Here is a 17951-nt window from a genome sequence, read left to right as displayed (position 1 = left end):
TGTACTACCATTTTACACTTAGCATGTATTTCTATTTATTCTGAATATGAAAATATGTCTGTTAATCTACATTATAGCACGTCATTCTTGTATGATGCATTGCATTGGGGTGGGTTTGATAAAGTTGAAGGAAGTATCTGAAAGGCCTTTAAAGCCTGTTATCTGGCAGCTAAGCTGCATATTTATGACATGTGTCGCATTACGGTACTTTATGGTGTGTAGGGTTGGATGGGTCAATTTTATCCTCATAATTGGTATGCAGGGATGGGTGGGTCGATTTTATCGCCAAATGGTGTGTTGGGTTGGGTGTAGTTGGTAGGCATGTTCTGTTATTCTTATTTGTTATGCATGTTATATCTGAGATGGGCTAAGACCCTAAGTTGTATCTAACTCTATTTTTGAGTGGGCCAAGGCTCACACTGATTCTGTACAGGGTTCAAGCCCAAATTATGACTGTACTCTGTTATCTGATTATATGCATGCTAAACCGTGGGGATGTACACATTGAGTTTGCGAAAACTCACCCTTATTTGTTTAATCTATTCAGGTAATCCTCAGCAGTAAGTGGATCGGTGCAATGGGGAACTCGACGGAGACCATGGCTATCTACTCATGAGTTTTATGTTTATAATGCTTTACCATGTTATTTTATTATTTCTAGGTTATTTTTTTATTATGGACTTGGAATTTTGGTTTTAATTTGGGTTTTTGAACTGTGATTTTGGAATACAAACCGCAACGCCAAAGCATGTTTTTAAACTTAACAAAGGGTTTCGTAAGTAAAATGGTAACAAGAGTTAATTGGATTTTTAGAGCTTCCGCATGTTGAGAAATGTTTTCGAACAAATTAATAAATTTACGGTTTCCTTCGAACTAAGTAGCAGATAATATTTGGAATGATTTTTATGTGTTGAAACGGTTTGCCAAAAAACTCTCATGTGACATTGCCGGATTCGGCCATAACGTCTAGGCTGGGTTTGGGATGTTACATATTTGATAAGCTATAAATTCTGAAAATTTTATGGTAGAAAGGTATTTGAGTCTAGTTTCAAAAATATCAAGCGGATCTTAATTTGGAATTTTGTAGCTCAAGATATAAATAATTTAGCAACAATGACTCAAGCAGACAACTTTGAAGGAACATATTAGTAAATAGTGAAAACATATATGATTATTTAGCTAGCATAGGTTACATTAAAAATGGGTTACGCAGCCAAGGCCAATTTGGGCCTAGTGGGCCACACTGGCGTGTGGGGCCACATGGGCAGGCCACATAGATGTGTGAGCCCATTTTTCTGAAAAGTTGTCTAAGGTTGCACGAGTAGCCCAAGTCGACGTGGACCTACTGAAGGGTCAGTAAGCCCTACTTAGACCCCTATATGAGTGATCTGTTTGTCTAATTTTCGTACCGAGCATGAATTATGATATCTGAATGTATGTACTATAATTGCATAATAGCATGACATCTTTTGTATGTTGCATTGCATCGGGGTGGGTTATTCTTATTTGGAGGAAGTGTCTGAAAGGCTATTAAACCTGTTATCTGGCAGCTCTGCTACAAATTTCTGATTATGGTGCTGCATTTCGATACAGCATGGTGTGTAGGGATGGGTGGGTTGATTTAATACCCACATGGTATGTAGGGATGGACGGAAATGGTGTGTAGGGGCTGGTGGGTAGGATTCTAATTTCCTACTATTGCATATTGTATCTAAGATGGACCAAGGCCCTAAATTATATCGGGATTATATCCGAATAAGTCAAGGCCCAAATTGAATCTATAATGGGCTCAAGCCCCAAACTGTAATTTATTATTTCCTGATGTGTATCTTTATGTATGTTTTCTATGGGGATTACACACTGAGTTGCGAAAACTCACCCCTTTTTTTCGTTTAATCTGTATAGGTAATCCCCAAACTTAGGCGGATCGACACAACGTTGGGCTCGATGGTGACCACCATTATTGAATTGCTTTATTGCAGCTTTTGTTTTTATATTATTTTTGGGTATTTATTATTGTAATGTTGGGACTTTGGACCGTTTGGTTTAAATTTGGGATTTTATTCTATTTTTATGGTTTTTTATTTTTTTTGCAACTTAACAAAACACAATTTTACTAAAAACCAAGAATTTCAGTTTCGTAAAATAATTGGTTTCAAAAGCTTATGCTTAAAAGACATGTTTTAAGGCAAATTAGCTAGTTCACGTTTTTTCGAATGAAATAAAAACTAATTAACTGGAATGGTTTTAACTTGTCAATCTCGATTTCAAACCCATTCTATGTGACATCACCAGATTCGACCATAATGTCTAGGCTGGGTTTGGGGTGTTATAGAGCAAATAAAAATATTAGTCCTTACGCTCACACAGGGATTCGAACTCCTAACCCTCTACCAACTAAAACTCCACTTAACCACCAGACCAATAAGCCCATTCTGTTAAATACTTACTAACTTCTAATTAAAAGCCTACTGGCCAGGGATAGGGCTTTATACATAAAAATTACCAAAATTTTTCCAAAGTCAAGTCTTGAACCCAAAACTTCTCAAACACTCTCAGAACACATAACCACTAAAGCGAATACACAATTTGCGTCAAAATTTCACAAAAGCCAAAATTAAATTTTTGAGGCATTACACATTTCACTACACATAACCAAAAAACCAATATCTCAGTTATTTCCTAAAAATGCATAGATAATCTCAAAAATTAAGGCATGACCACTCTCTCTTGATTCACAAACTCAATTCTACTAACCCCTGATTTTTAGGATGTTACATAGGTTTTCCTATAGGGACCATTAATTGTGCAAGAACATTTGCAGCCAGTATTTGTATTTTGATGACTCTTTTGGTGGCATTAAAAATATCCAACAATTGATTTCTGGCATTCTGCAAACGAATTATTCTTGGAACTTCAAGTTCATGTTGATTTTTGTGTGTCAATGTTGGACAAAATAGGTGTGTTCCAATAGATTTCTTATGCTCGAGATTCTATACCATTTTCGTCCCTTAATGGTGGGAAAAGTGATTCATCAAATTGACAAACTAAAAATCTTGCTCTAAAATGATCACATGTTAAAGGTTAACGGTATCTAGTTATAGACGGAGAATCAAAACCAATATAAATTATAACACATCGTTGTGGACCCATCTTAGTACATTAATGGGGCAATAGGGACATATACAGCAAAAGAAAAAATTCTAAGATGAGATATATTAGGTTGTTGATCAAAAAAAAGTTTTAAAGGTGAAAATTTGTGATATACAGTTGGTCAGATACAAACCAAAGATGCAACATGTCCCTAAGCAAATGCAAGGAGTTTTGATCCCATAAGCATAGGTCTACGAATAAGTTGTAAATGATTCTGCCAAACCATTTTGAGTATTATTATGCTCAACAAGATGTTCAACATTGATTCCAATCAACATGCAATAATAATAAGCTTTAGAAGTAAACCCCCAATTATCTAAATGTACTAACTTGATAAGATGGTCAAAAAAACTTAACCTTAGCTTTATAATTGAAGTAAGAAATTTAGCAATAGCAATACTAAGAAATGAAAACAAACAAGCACATGACAATTATGTAGAAGCATCAATCAAAACCATAAAATACTGAAATGGTCCATAAGATAGATGAATAAGGTCGCAAATATCCTTGTGTTCTTTGTAGAAATGTGGGAGATTCTTAAGATAAATTAAAAAGAGAAGTCCTAAAAATTAATTTACCTTAAGCACAAGAAGTATAATAATAAGGTAAACGAATTCTTTTATCTTTTAATGGGTGTCCATGTATATTTCCAATAATACGTTGCATCATGGTTGAACCAAGATGACCAAGTCAATCATATCAAATCATAAAATTTTTAGGATCTGAGTGCTTTCGATGCATACAATTTGATTCAATCATTCTTATCTTCGTAAAATATAAGCTAGATGAGAAACTTGAATGTTTCTCTAAAATGAACTTTTGGTTCAAAGCTATAAAGGTAATATAAAGATATTCGACATCTCCCTTATTTTTTGTTTCTACAAGATACCCATTGTGATATGTAACAACCTAAAACCTAGCCTAGAAGTTTAGACCGAATTTCGGAGGTCACATTGATCACCAAAGTGATCGATGAAAAATTTTGCAAAATAAGTTGTCACAACGAACTAAAACATTAAATCTTTTAGAAAATAGTAAAAAAATTGTCGTTAGGTGAAATATATGAACAAAATAAAATTTATGAGCAAAAAATCCCGAATGGAACTTGTACCACAATTTCTATAAAACCTTACAATTTCAAACAGCATATCGAAACAAAAACTAAAAAGAACAGTTATTTCTATTTTTAACCATGACTGTCAAAAACCTCCGCATACCGAGTCCAGCGTCAGAATTCAGAAGGGTACCTGAAAGGGAAACACTAAGGGGTAAGCTACACGCCTCAGTGAGAGTTCAATACGATTATCAACATATTTACAGAAGAGAACTCCAAATGGAAATTAGTAGTAGAATATATTTACAGCTATATACAGAAACAGTTACCAACACGGAACCAATGCCTAAACACACGTAACAGTCAGAGCACACCAAGTACACACAGAATACTCAACACAAGTGTTGTTCAGACAAATAGAATACGGTTAGATAATCTTACACCCAAGCAGATACACATGAATGCAGTCAAGTACTAAAACCCACCCATTCAACCAACACACCTCTCCGTTCCTTGATCACACCCCAAAAGAGCTGTTCAAGCTCATCCAACCAATCACACCAATTAGGACCTTGGAAGGCCCATCCAACCCTCCACACCATGAATGTGGACTAAGCCACCCAAATAATAAAACGCAAAAGGGTAGCGTATATGCAGTACAGTGCAATACAGTAGCCCACTGTACAGACATGTTGTTGTTTGAACTGCCAAATCAGATAGTAGTGCGCAGCAAAGCTGTCGTACATGTGGTACAGTTTGGTAAATCGCTGTATGAATAAGTTGCAGTAGAACTGCCAAATCAGATCGGAATCAGTCTCCCTTCTCTTTGCATCTAACCCAAAAATTTATTTTATGCAAGTGTATGTATGCATACTATCTCCCAGAAACAATGAACACATCAATAGTCAGTCAAACTTATAGATACACACCTAGCTAACTAGGTTCAGAATCAGTCATCTCACACCACAGTCACAAATAACACATAAGTAGATAACATAGCAATAGATATAGAGGCTTAATTACCCTCACTAAAGCTTAACCAAGGGTCAGAATACATAGAAACATTTTCAGATAAAAAACATATACAAACTGAAATTTGTAACTTAAGACCATATGGTCGTGTTCTCCAGCCCTGTGGGGGTCCAAAAGCCCATGTAGAGGGAGGCACATGATCATGTGAGCTAGGAACATAGCCGTGTCAATGAGCCATGTAACTTACTGTTCAAATGTGCTAAAATAGAGTACAAGGCTGACACGGACGTGTGAAACCTAAATTCTCAAATTACCTACACAGCCGTATGGCTACGTTGGGTGGCACCAAATTGCAAATTCCTAATTCCCACATACACGTCGGTATGTCCAGGGGACACAGGCATGTAGAAAATGAAAAAAATATCTAAAATGGCCACAAGATCGTGTGGCGCCAAATTTTGCCTGAAAACCCTAATTCCTAACCGCACACTGCTGTGTGGACCACTTGTGTGGGGTACACACCCGTGTGGCAACCCGTACGGTCACAAAACCACCCTAAAATAACCTCAAAAAATATGCTTTCACCCTCGTAGTACTTCCCTGCCCTCGATAGCTCGAGACAATACCAAGACTAATAAGTTCCAAGCATAAAACAATGGTAAACATAAAAAATAAACGATTTGTAAACATACACACAAACTGTCGACTTTTCATAGAGTCATATCAAAATTCGCAAATACATTAGAAAAGTACAAAACCCACACCTGATTCATAAACAAAGACATCCAGACATTGACTCGACGATAGAGAAGCGAAATTTTCTAAAATCAGCCAGTAAAATCATTTTCCAAATTTAAAAAGAAAATAAAGAACAAAAAGAAAAGAAACCCAGAAAAAGGGGAAGAGGATAACGTCCAGAAAATATAAAAAGAAAAAGAAAAATAAGAAATATAAATAAATAGTTATATAATTCAATTTAAAACAAATCTACTATTTAACAAAACAAAACAAAATAAAAATATTTCTCCAAAACGTACACACCAGGACTTGAACCAAGAACCCAGAGGCAAATTAACACACAACCAACCACCAAACCAACAGGCCCATTCTGTCACTTAAACTTACAATTAAACACAATAGCACACCCTTCTCGCTGACCGTAACCACCAAACTCAAAACTTCTGACCCCAAAATTCAGGGTGTTACAACTCACCCCTCCTTAAAAAAATTTCGTCCCCGAAATTTCTAACTAACAGAATGGTTGTATAACACAAGCTACACCACTACGCTCCCGCTGCGCACTCCAGTCCCAAAGCGCTACCACGCTAGACTTGACTCAAGACCTCACACACAACCAGAACATTTAACCACTAAAGCAGATACATATTTGTTTACCATATACACAAAAGTTATCCAAAAAATAAACATCAACGTCATTCAAATAAATAACACATTGAATCACAGTAACCTACAACCATACCTATCTCAAAATTGATGAGGACACTCCCAAATCCGATGTGCTGTGGACCCGCATCGAAAACATGCTCCCGCCTTTTTCCAACAATTTCCCAGATGACGCTTCTTACAGTATTCACAAAACGAAGCATCGTACCACAATTAGCACCCTTCGCAAAACCTTTATTGCCACTCAAATGCATTCTAACACGCTTCGCAAACCGAGGCTCCAACCTCGAAGGACTGCGACCTCTTTTTTTCCCACAATCTACGCACCTAGCTTGAAGCATTTCTCCAGTCCTCTCTAACCTAGCCTCAAACACCTTCTCTATCACTTCCCTCACTACCTAGGTCGATGCCTCAGTACCAAGATCCGGGTTATCGCTACCTAAAGTTGGCGAAATCGTATTAACCTTTGACTCTTGAATAGACACGCGTCCTAGAGAAGTAGACGACTCCTTGCGATTTTGCTTACCTTCAGAATCCATATTCGTCTTGTCACTAACTTAGAATATCTACATTTTCAGGAAATGAACACAATTAAAAACAAGAGTCTACATTTTTAATCTTATAGTTGCAAATTTCCACCTAGACTAGCACTGGAGTCTGAACCATTTTATTTTTGTAAAACATTTCCAAAACACAAATTATGTCAACTTACTGTGGTAAAGTTTCTCAATTTTTTTTCAAAACAACCACATGCACACATGGACACGTAGAAACACAGGTCAAATTTTTACAAGCCTAGCTCTAATACCACTAAATTTAACAACCTAAAACCTGGCTTAGAAGTTTAGACCAAAATTTGGAGGTCACATTGATCACCAAAGTGACCGATGGAAAATTTTACAAAATAAGTTGTCACAACGAACTAAAACATTAAATCTTTTAGAAAACAGTTAAAAATTGTTGTTAGGTAAAATATGTGAACAAAATAAAATTTATGAACGAAAAATCCCGAATGAAACTTGTACCACAGTTTCTATAAAGGCTTACAATTTCAAACAGTATATCGAAACGAAAATTGAAAAGAAGAAATGTTATTTCTATTTTTAACCATGACTGTCCAAGACCTCCGCATACCGAGTCCAGCATCAGAATTCAGAACGGTACCTGAAAGGGAACTCCAAATGGCAATTCAGTAGCATAATATATTTACAGCTATATACAGAAACAGATACCAACACAGGACCAATGCCTCAACACACGTAACAGTCAGAGCACACCAAGTACAAACAGAGTACTCAACACAAGTGCTGTTCAGACAAACAGAATACGGTCAGATAATCTTACACCCAAGCAGATGCACATGAATGCAGTCAAGTACTAAAACCCACTCATCCAACCAACACTCCTCTCCGTTCCACGATCATACCCCAAAAGAGCTATTAAAGCTCATCCAACCAATCATACCAATTAGGACCTCGGAAGGCCTATCCAACCCTACACACCATGAATGTGGACTAAGCCACTCAGATAATAATATGCAGCAAAGCTAGCCTATATGCAGTACAGTGCAATGCGGTAACCCGCTGTACAAACATGTTGCAGTTTGAACTGCCAGATCAGATAGTAGTGCACAACAAAGTTGTCGTACATGCAGTATAGTATGGTAAACCGCTATTCGAATAAGTTGCAATGGAACTGCTAGACCAGATCAGAATCAGTCTCTCTTCTCTTCGCATCCAACCCAAAAATTTATTTTATGCAAGTGTATGCATGCATACTATCTCATAGAAACAATGAACACATCAACAGACAGTCAAACTTATACATACACACCCAGCTAACCAGGTTCAGAATCAGTCATCTCACACCACAGTCACAAATAACACATAAGCAGATAACATAGCCACAGATACAGAGACTTAATTACCCTCACTAAAGCCTAACCAAGGGTCAGAATACACAGATACATTTTTAGATAAAAAAATACACAAACTAAAATTTGTGACTTAAGACCACACAGCTGTGTGCTCCGGTCATGTGGAAAACCTAGGCTGTATAGGGGTCAAAACGCCTATGTGAAGGAAGGCACATGGCCATATGACTAAGGTACACACCCGTGTGAGCCAGGGACACGGCCGTGTGAACAGGCCGTGTAACTTACTGTTCAAATGTGTTAAAATAGAGTACAAGGCTGACACAACCGTGTGAGGGTCTCACATGCCCGTGTGTCCAAAACACACGCTCGTGTGGGATCCCTAAATCCCCAAATTAGCTACATGGCCATGTGGCCAGAATGTGTGGCACCAAATCACAAATCGCTAACTCACACACACACACACACGCCCATGTGTCAAGGGGACATGGTCTTATGGAAAATAACAAAAATTCCCAAAACAGCCACACGACCGTGTGCACCAAATTTTGCTCGAAAACCCTAATTCCTAACTGCACACGGCCATGTGGACCACCCGTGTGGGGGCACACCCCGTGTAGCCACCCGTGTGGTCACGAAACCACCCTAAAATAGCCCCAAAAATGTACTTTCACCCGCGTAGTACTTCCTCACCCTCGATAGCTCGAGACTATACCAAGACTAACAAGTTCCAAGCATAACCAATAGTACAATATTGAAAATAATCGATTTACGAACACACACACAAACTGTCGACTATTCATAGAGTCGTATCAAAATTCGCAAATACATTAAAAAAGTATGAAACCTTCAACTGATTCGTAAACGGAAACATCCAGACACTGAATCGACGACAAAGGAGCAAAATTCTCCGAAATCAGCCAGCAAAATCATTTTCCAAAATTAAAAAGAAACGAAACCCAAAAAAAGAGGAAGAGGAGAACGTTTAGAAAAGATAAAAAGAAAAAGAAAAATAAGAAATATAAATAAATAGTTTATAATTCAATTTAAAACAAATCTACTATTTAACAAAACAAAACAAAATAAAAATATTTCTCCAAAATGTACACACTAGGACTCAAACCCAAAATCCAGAGGCAAATTAACACACAACCAACCACCAGACCAGCAGGCCCATTTTTTCATTTAAACACGCAACTAAACACAATAGCACACCCTTCTCTTTGACTCTAACCACCAAACTTAAAACTTCTAACCCCAAAATTCAGGGTGTTACATGACATATATCTTTAAAACTTAGTATATTTCTCTGGGATCTACTAGAATATAACACATCATCAATGTATAATTTTTTTCCATTTAGGAACATAATGTGGACTCCTCCAGAGCCGTCAATTACATTTTGCAGAACTAAATATTGTATTATCATTAATTCTACCTAGTGTTAATTGTAAAACATATTTTATATTATGAAGAATTGTGTGAGTAGTACCACTATCCACTAAGCATATGTCATCCTCCACAATATCAAGTTTATTTTACATTATCTAGTAACATAAAAATTATATTTCAAGAACTGGAGAGAGTGAATATAAAATATGCAAAATAGTTCTGAGTCATATTAAAAATCGAACTTAAAGGTATTACATATGAAAAAATATAGATCTTTTAAACATTTTTATCATCAATTGAAAAGTAAACTTTGCCACAATGGTTCTAAAAAAAATCAGAAACATCAAAATCAACATTTAAATGAGATTTATAACTATGACCAATAATTTCAGCACTAACATAATATTAATAATAATTTTAATTAATAATATCATGCTAACACTATCATTTTTGTAATGATATTAAGAGTAATTTATTAACTAAATAAGTATTTAATCATAATTTTTCTTGAATATTATTTTGTTAGAAATATACCGTTAAAAGAGTTTATTTACAAACATACACATTTCACAATTCACGTGTTGAGGCCAATAGTAATGCATCAAAATGCACAACAAGAAGCCTCAACCCGTGATAGACAGACATGCACAACTTTCGAAATGCCTTATTTACATGCAAGAACACGAACTCCATCCACTAGGTTTTTCATCAGATTTGGACTCTTCAACTTTTTTAGGTTTAATTTCTGAGGAATCTCTTAAAGATTTTTCCCTAATTTTCTCCATTCCAGGTTTTCCATCAAAATTCAACTCCCTGGTTTTAACTTCTGGGGAAAGAATTTCTAAGGTTTTAGAAACTTTTAAAGAACCTTCTTTTTCCCTGTTCTTCTGCCTATTAGGTTTCCCATAAGAAATCAATTCTCCATTCTCGGTTTTAACTTCTAGGGAATCAAAATCTTGTGAAGACGTTTCCGTAATTTTCTCCACACGAGGTTTCTCATCAGAAATCAACTCCTCATTCTTGACTTTAATTACCAGGGATTCAGAATCTTGCGAAGAATTTTCCCTAATTTTCTCCCTCTTAATTTGAAGAAGCTTATCATATATACACCAAGGAAAGCTAATGAAATGTTCTTGATCAGCCTCATTGTTATTTGAACCCCAAAAACTTGGATGGTATGTCACATGGTACCAAGCTGAAGCTTTTGCAAACACATCCTCTACACTAGGACTCGCTTTCTCATTGAACCAACTCTTGGCTTCTCTTCTCAATGATCTCACAGCTAAACTTACGGCTTCTAAATCAACTTTTCGATCGAAAGATTTAGCTAATTTCAAGATACAACCGCAGATAATCTCGGCCTCAGTTTTGACTTCGTAGGTACGCATTAGGTTAGCTAGTTTATAATCATATTGTTTCTTGTGATGAGCTGCATCATTGACATAAGCTAGAAAGCCTTCGAATTCCATATCGGGGTCATACAAACGTGTCGCTATTGACTTGGTGAAGTGTTTACCGGTACTAACCTCGGCTTCGATGCTTTTCACCTCGTGGTAGAGCTGGCCGATCACGGACTGTGATTCGTATGTGAACTTGTCAGTCTTTTCCATGAAATCTGGGTATTCTTTGGCGCGTAAACGACGGGGTATTTTGGATGGAATGCCGGTTTTGGGGAAGTCGACCGCGACGGACGATAGCTTGGCAAGCTCGATGCATTGTTCGCTAAGTGCCTTTGTGGGCTCCTATCGGCGAACACCGTGTGGGCATTAGAAATGATGCCCAAGCTGTCATTGAGAATATAGTTTGTGAAATACTCCGCCACCTCCTGCACATTTAAGTGTATATATATAATTGAGTATACTCAAATCGAATAAGTACTTGTATCGAACACGCTTCAAACCCGAGAAATAAAGTTATATATAGTAAAAATAATAAGTAAATTAGTTCCTATATATTAGATCAATGAGAAAATTGGTTTTTTGATCCATGTATGTCAGTATAAAATACATGTGGTATGCCATGTGTCACTATTTGATTATTCCATCAAGCATGTAGATTTTTAACATTACATATGATGTAATTTTTAATAAAAAGGACTACTTTATTCTTTGATCTAACATATAGGGATTAATTTGTTATTTTTAATATTTAGGGTAAAATATAATCTAACTCTTTGTATAAAGGCTTTCATGGTAATTTTACTGTTATAAGACATGCTTGCTGCTTTTTTAATATATGATTTGAGCAAATACCTCTATGGTAACATCATGGTCTAACTGGGCACTTTGTGCAGCACCATAATCCATGGGAGGATATCTGCAGGGGGGAATGAGATCTTCATCCCAAGAAACGAAATATAGATCGCCATCCAGATCGCTTCCGGAACATTCGTTCGGATGGGGTCTGTATGATCACGTAAACAAATTATTTAGTTTGAAATATTAAATACATATTCGGGTATGATTCTCAAGCAACATAGTAAATAAGTACAAAAGTGCATTTGAGTATTGGATAGTCATACCTATGGCCTTTCTGTGGGAAAACAATGCAATCCACCATGTGGCGCAGAACGACGGCATCCACGGCCTCCAGCACTCGTAGGTCACCGGGGTGCAAACACGGATTTTTGGCAATGACGACCTTCCCTTCAACAACATCGCAGTTTTGGTATGACCTTCCATCGCCGCTCGAAGATTGGCTTGTTGAGTTGAGTATTGGACAAAAACTTGACCGTATTCAAGTGTCCCTGTTTCATCTAGGCACCCCATCAGAATTCCTCCTTTGTCAATCGAAATCCTTGTTCTAGTCCTTAGATCTAGCAGCTTCGACACACGGATCGTTCGTAGCATCATTGAAAGGAATGGTTCCGAGTCCGGTTTGTAGTCGCACAAAAGCATTTCTCTTAAAACCCTTACAATTTCACCATAGTGTATGCTTTCCATTGCCTCCTTTGCCTTTTCTGGATCCATCAACATTGCATCCAGTCGAGCCAAAAATGCTTTCTGCTTCGCCTCGAAAACACTATCCTTGACCCCAAGTGTCGACATAAGTATGATTATTTGTCTATTAAGGTAACAAGTGTGGTACTTGCTCCACGACAAAACATCAAGACTCGTATAGTCCGCTTCGAACTTCTGCATACTTTTCCTTAATGATAACTTCACCGATGATGAGGGATCAACAGCTACAACTCCTTTGCAACCACCATATCGAATTTGAAACGCAGATGGAGTATGTCTCAAGCCACATTTCCATGCTACTTGCTTAGCAAGTTTAGTCGATATTTTCCCGATACCATCGGAGAAGATATACTTATTCCCACCGGTTTCAACTTCAATGTCGGGAATTATCTCGATTTCATCCTGACGAACTTCTAATGTTTCCCTCGATGAGCTTAAAGATTGGCCTAACCTAGCTGCATATTTCGCCACATTTCTAATAACATGAATATGACCCATTTGTCCTCTTATATCTTCAGCAGTAAGCCCAGGCTTGGATGCGAACATCCAAATTGAATTCTCTCTTAACTGACTAGTTGAACAAGCAAGAAACTCAAATTTCTTATCGCCAATAAGTATCCCGTTTCTCAAAGTTGATAATATCCTCTGAAATATCCTAGTAGGCTTCCTATCGGTACTAGATGTACTCGACGACAAATCCGTTGAATGTATCTTCCCAAGCTCCTCGTCAACGAAAGAAACTCGTAAAAAGTTATCAATATCTTTAATATAATTACGAAGGACCCTGTTTGAAAGATTAACATCTGGACCGCTGAAATACACTTTAGACGGCGTCACTTGAATCCTCCTTACCGCTACAAACCCTTCATCGAGTTTGGGTGGTCGAGGACGCTTTTCGGCCTTACGATACTCCTTGTACTGATCATTCAGCCACTTGACTGGATCATAACAACAATCTTTGAAACCAAACATTTTCTCCAATGCATGTTCTATGAATAAAGTTTCTATCCTGCAGGGATCAACAAGCTCAAAGAACCTGGAATCAAGTGCCGTGGGAGGCAAGTAACCGTGCTGGAGCAAAGCATTCACTTTGAACAAGATGTTGTAAGGCAAATCAAAGCCTGGTGGTGAGGTTATTATGGGGACAAGATCAGTGTTGGATGAAAATGGGGAGCCGGGTTCGATGACGAAATTGTCTTCGATTTTCTTGTAATAAAAACTGGTGTCGAACCTTGGGAGCTGAACTGATCGAGGAAGCTCTATGCACATGGCGAATGATTGACCAATACAATGGCCTGGTGTAAAATCTATTCCCTGACCCATTGCTCCTCGTCTGTGAGTTCCTTGGAAGAGCTAAGAGCAGTTGATGGATCTTTTTCATAGATCCTAAGGGCTCCAAGTAACTAGAATATAAAATAGATGGCGAAAAAAGTCAATAATCCCCATGATATTGTGGCATAAATAAAATACTAAATACTCTTATTAATTGGACTTCAATTATTAAATTAAATGAGTAGAGAGGTTGGTTTATATTAAAAATAGAAAGATTAAATTCTTAAAATTAAAAATAAAGAAATTAAATTTTATATATATAAAGAGTACAAGGATTAAGAGTGGAATTAGGCCCTTTATATAATATCTTTAAATCCAACATCTTCAACTTTATTTTATATTTTTTAATATTTATCCGACAGCACAAAAACCTCATAACTTACTCATAATACCGATGTCTATTCTCCAAACTAAAAACAGCTTAAATCTAGTTATATACGATAATGGGGTAAAATTGCATTACTAGTCCCATAGTTGCCTCTCTATATTTTTAAAATGAGCAAAATCATGTCCTTGTACATTAAAAGAAATAGTAGAATTATCGTTTTCATAATAGTTGAATAAAAAATATTAATATAATGAGATTCTTTTAATTAAATGATGTGACTTTAAAATATGATATTACATATTCACTCAGCCCATTCTAACTTAAAAAACTTAAATTATTGCATTTAATAAGGGAATCATGAAATCAAGTTAAATGCAACTGTTTTAAACTAAAATAGATCCCGTAAATATATTATATCGCTTAAAAATGCCACTCCATATTTTACATTAATTTCACATATCTCAAACATTAACAAAAATAATCATTTTACTCCTATTAGCATAATGATTTATTTAACCCTTTAATTTTATAAAAAAAATTATTTTAGTTTTTCATTTAATCTTTCATCTTTTTTAGCTTTTAAACTTGCATTGAATTATTAACTTTGCTGACATGACATCCATATGGCAACATTAGCAATCCATTAATTGCAAATGTGACATCCACATAGATTGTCAAACTTGTCCATTCATTTACAAAAATAATTTAAAAAGCTAAAAAAAGTAAAAATTAAATGAAAAGTTAAATAACTTTTTTTGTAAAATTGAAAGGCTAAATAAATTATTATCTCAGCAATCTATATCTATTTGTATCGGAAATATGAAATTGATCCAAATTAAAAGTAATCGACTTCAAACATACCTGAATGAGCAATTTCTTGGTGTGATCAGGCATATAATGTAACACCATCTGCCAAACGTTGTCATTGTAAAGCTCGAGCTTGTAATCGACAGAGTTGTAAGACAAAAAGAAGTACAACTTGTCCAATTTTTGACCATACTTGAACGAAACATGAGATTGGTTCCAAAGCACAATGAATTTGCCTTTTGAAGCTGGACTACCAAAATGTAACATCAAGTCATCAATGCTATGGAGTTCAAACTTGGGCTTTTGTATGATGATATCGTGTTTCAATGGCCAGGCTTTCAAATAAGACTCGTTGTGCCAAAGTGCTTGACTTGTGGTCCACGACAATATCCTTTCCACATCTTCCAAGTTTTTGAATTGTACCTAGTCGAAGATAGAAATTTTATTCAAAGGATGGAGATAAAATGGTAAAAATTTTAAAAAATCGGTGTTAAAAAAAACTTAGTTAAAATAACTTAAATTTAATATTTTAATTTAGGAGCAGGCTTAAAAGAAATCTTCTCCATCCAACCAAGGGGCCGAACCCGCTGCCTGCCCCTTCGCTACTTCCTTGTGTACCTTGGCGAAAGATCTCGAGCCTTCTTTGTGACTAACTTTTGCAGTCTCCACGGTTCCTTCACCAGTGTAGTTCTCGAGGAATTGGGTCACTTCGTCGACTGTTACGGCTGAAGCAAACCCGTAGAGCTTAATTGTCTTGCTCATTTCCTCGAACTGCAACTTCACCAACACCCAAAAGAATAAAAATAGAAATTATTGCTAACAAACAAGTTATTAGAGAAAAAGGAGTAATTATTTTTTTGTAACAAATTGAAAAAAATAATTTCATGAGACAAATTTAATTTAAAGTATGATGTAAAATTTTTAAATTAATCTAATTTGTTCATAAAACTTGAATGCAGGATTCGAATTCTTTAAATTACAATAAATTATGTGAATATATCACATCATATTTTAATGTAATATCACATAAATTTATCTCACAAAATTAACATTTGTTTGTATTTCTAATGCACAAATCCCTACCATAATATAATGAACACACTTTTACCTATCCCAACATAAATATGAGAACATGATGTTCTTAATATGTAAAATTAGTATATATATCAATATTACAATATCAAAAATATCTCTATACTCAATATTCAACCCTAAATTCAAATAACATAAAATAAAACTATTATAATTGCATTCAAATATTTGACTTCATGGATGGTTTACGCTTTCATTTAGCTTTAATTTAATTAATGAAAACTAAATCAAGTTTATAGCTGCTTTGATTATTACAACCACTTTGCATTTTCTATAATGTTAATATGTTATTCGAATTTTTTCTATTTAAATTGTATTTTTTTGTTTCACGTAATCACGCCTATGCTAACACACACTTAAAAAAACATAATCTTGTAAATGTATATGAAGTTTTTAGAAAAAAAATGATACATATTTCGGGCCATGTTATTAGTCATCCTTTAGAAAAAGAAAATCAAATTATTTTAAATTTGGGGAAATCTAAAATTTCTCCATATAGCTTTCGGCTATGACTTAACAAATTTGATGATCTAATTCAAATGGCGCAATAAAAACATAAAAGCAATTTCAAATTCAAAGAAAAATTATTAGAACATTCTTGTACTGTGTTCTTGACTCACTTCTTTTATTAATTTAATCTCTACAATATTTTAATTATTAATAATCCTTCAATTTCTTGAAACACTTATTTTCAACACTAATATCAACTTTTTCATTAATTCACAAACTAATTTGACATAAATTTCGTTTAAAAAAACACATGATCTCAAAACGATATATCGCATGATAGATTAGATGAGCAAATTATAACCAAAAAAAAAAAGAAGAATCAAATCTTCAAAAAAATAGTGCACATACCTTTAATAAAATTTGACCCCAAAATTTGCAAAAAAAAAAGAAAGAAAGAAAAATCGAGTCAGCCGTGAATGAATTCATAAGTAAAGAAACAAAAGATGACGAAGAATCAATTATGACAAAAAAAATAGAAAAATGAAAAAGGATCGGAGAAACTCACCAGACTTGGAAAGAGAGGTATGGGAACGAGGAAAAATGATTACGAAAAGAATCAAAAGATTCAAAACACAGACAAAAAGAAGAAAACAAAGATATTAGAACAAAAATTCAAAGTAGAATGGAGAGATTAAAACGAAGAAAGAAAAAGAGATTTAAAAAAAATCGAAGAACAGAGACTTTACTTGAATTTGAAAGCGAGAATTCACAACAACGAAGAAAATTTGAGAGATTTTTGGAGGATGAAAGAAAATCAAAGGGAAAATAAGAAAACTAAAAGAGAGGGAGACGATGTGAAATTGTGGCGCCAAGAAACTGATATTTAAATGAGAAAAAGGAAAACAAAAGTGAAGGTTTTTGGAGATTCTATGCTTTGGATTGAACGGTTAATTTTAGAATTATTCTGATAACGTAAGGGAGATGACGTCAGGTTCTCCCTTCCCCACTGGGTTTGATCATATACTGTTTAACTTTGTTCAGATCGACACGTTTCTAAATTCAATTGGTTAAAAAATAAGGTTAATTCACAATACATCCCCAAATTATAACATTCGTTTTAAAGTGGTCTAAAAC

At 35.4% G+C, this 17951-nt stretch overlaps 1 pseudogene; it reads right to left on the bottom strand.

Moving 5' to 3' along the window:
• Nucleotides 1-10344: 10344 nt before the first annotated feature.
• LOC107888688 (probable RNA-dependent RNA polymerase 1) lies at nucleotides 10345-17504 on the bottom strand (annotated as a pseudogene).
• Between the last annotated feature and the right edge of the window lie 447 nt (nucleotides 17505-17951).

This window comes from Gossypium hirsutum, chromosome A09 (assembly GCF_007990345.1).
Source record: "Gossypium hirsutum isolate 1008001.06 chromosome A09, Gossypium_hirsutum_v2.1, whole genome shotgun sequence".
In the NCBI taxonomy this organism is placed as follows: Eukaryota; Viridiplantae; Streptophyta; class Magnoliopsida; order Malvales; family Malvaceae; genus Gossypium; species Gossypium hirsutum.
This window is presented reverse-complemented; position numbering and strand designations above follow the sequence as displayed.